The sequence below is a fragment of the Eschrichtius robustus genome, chromosome X (genome assembly GCF_028021215.1).
Source record: "Eschrichtius robustus isolate mEscRob2 chromosome X, mEscRob2.pri, whole genome shotgun sequence".
Lineage (NCBI taxonomy): Eukaryota > Metazoa > Chordata > Mammalia > Artiodactyla > Eschrichtiidae > Eschrichtius > Eschrichtius robustus.
The window spans coordinates 32,514,497-32,516,476 of record NC_090845.1 but is presented as its reverse complement, the minus strand read 5'-3'; the positions used below and the strand labels follow the sequence as shown (position 1 = coordinate 32,516,476).

The window sequence follows — 1,980 nt, the reverse complement described above, 5'->3', positions numbered from 1 at the left end:
GATTCTCTTTATTTTGTATTTGTTCTGAATCTCATAAATTTCCAATCTTACGTTTATTATCTCCTTACTTCTATATTTGGTTTATTCTATTGTTCATATACTATTCTGTCTATATTGTGTTTTTGAAATTCTCATGTTTTTTATTTCCTATTTGTCAAAATTTCATGTAACTGTTAGATCTAGATGTCCAATTGATTTAGTTTATTTTCTTATATTATTGTGGCAAGAATATTTTATAAGTAGGGCTGTGCAATTCCTATTGATTATTTTACCTTATGTATGAATTTCCTGAATAATGAGCTGGTTGCCTAAGTAAGATCTCAATGATGAAGAATGAGTGATTAAGTATAATTAGGATATTAAGTGTAATCATCAGTTTTAATAGATTTGATATCAGTATTCGTTCTTCTTTTTGAAGCTCAAATGGTCCCATCTTTGGCTAATGGGAGTCCCTTCAAGTTGCCTCCTGTGTCCTTTTATAGTCTGTGATAGAGTCTAGGCACAGGATTTCAGAAATGACAAGATGATCAGGCTCACCTTGGATACTGCTGGTCACAGATATATTTTTAAGGAGCCCTGGTAATTCTTGTAAGTGGAAAGTAATACTTGGAGATTATATCTGGGTGGTAGGTTTGCAATTTCTACTGGGTTGTCACAGCTTCTTGGGCATTTCAGTAGAGAGCTAAAACACATGTATTTTATTTATTTTACAAGGAGAAAAATAAATTTTACCTTTCCACACTACCTGGAGAGGAGTCCGTACGGTATAGTCTTCGGTTCCTGTCAGAAAGGCAAACTTTCAGAATGTTCGAAGCCCTTGACGTACTGCAAATGAAGGAGGAGGCTGTACTTAAATTCCTTGCTGCAGGAACCTACTTAGGTGGCACCAACCTTGACTTCCAAATGGAACAGTATATCTACAAAAGGAAAAGTGATGGCGTCTACATCATATGCATGAAAAGAACCTGGGAGAATTTTCTGCTGTCAGCTCATGCCATTGTTGCCAGTGAAAATCCGGCTGATATTGGCGTCATATCCTTCAGGAGTTTTGGCCAGCGGGCTACACTGAAAGTTGTAGCTTTCTGTCACTAGGGCCAGTTCTACTGATGGCCGCTTCACTCCTGGAAGCTTCACTAATCAGATCCAGGCGGCGTTCCGGGAGCCTCGACTTTTGCTGGTTACTGATCCCAGGGCTGACAGCCAGCCTCTCACAGAGGCGTCTTAAGTTAACTTGTCTACTCTCATTCTGTGTAACACAGATTCTCCTCTGTGCTACGTGGACATTGCCACCCCACGCAGCAACAAGGGAACCCCCTCAGTGGGCCTGATGTGGTGGCTGCTAGGCCTGGAGGTTCTGTGCATGCGTGACACACCTCCCGCGAGAACTCACGGGAGGTCGCGCCTAATCTCTACTTCCACAGAGATCCTGAAGAGATTGAAAAGGAAGAGCAGGGTACTGCTGGAAAGGCTGTGACTGAGGAGGAATTTCAGGGTGAATGGACCTCTCCAGTTCCTGAGTTTACTGCTACTAAACCCAAGGTCGCAGACTAGTCTGAGGGCACGTAGGTGCCCTCTGTGCCTATTCAGCATTTCCCTGGTGAAGATGATAACTGAGTGGTGTTAAGCTGTTCTTCCGCAGGTTTTTGAACAGAAAACGGCAATACAAAGCTGACGGAAAAAGAATGTTTCTAAAAAAGTAAGTAAATCAGTAAATTCTAATTTCATAATACTGATTTCCCAAATTTAAATGGAGATTATAGGATTCTGTTTCACATGTTTGATTTGTATCTTGATCTTGTCTTTTATACTGAAAATCTTGGTTCCTAGTGATATAAGTATAATTACGTATATGGTTTAATCTACTCTGTGTGATGTGGAGTATGTGTGTATTTTTATAAGGGTTTTAGAATTATCCCCAAATCAAACTTAATAATAGGACCACTAGCTGCGACTTAAGATTTTGTGATCTTTATTTTTGGT

The 1,980-nt window shown here is 39.9% G+C and overlaps 1 pseudogene; it reads left to right on the top strand.

The window, feature by feature from the left end:
• Positions 1-804: 804 nt before the first annotated feature.
• LOC137756263 (small ribosomal subunit protein uS2-like) lies at positions 805-1,614 on the top strand (annotated as a pseudogene).
• The last annotated feature ends 366 nt before the right edge of the window (positions 1,615-1,980 follow it).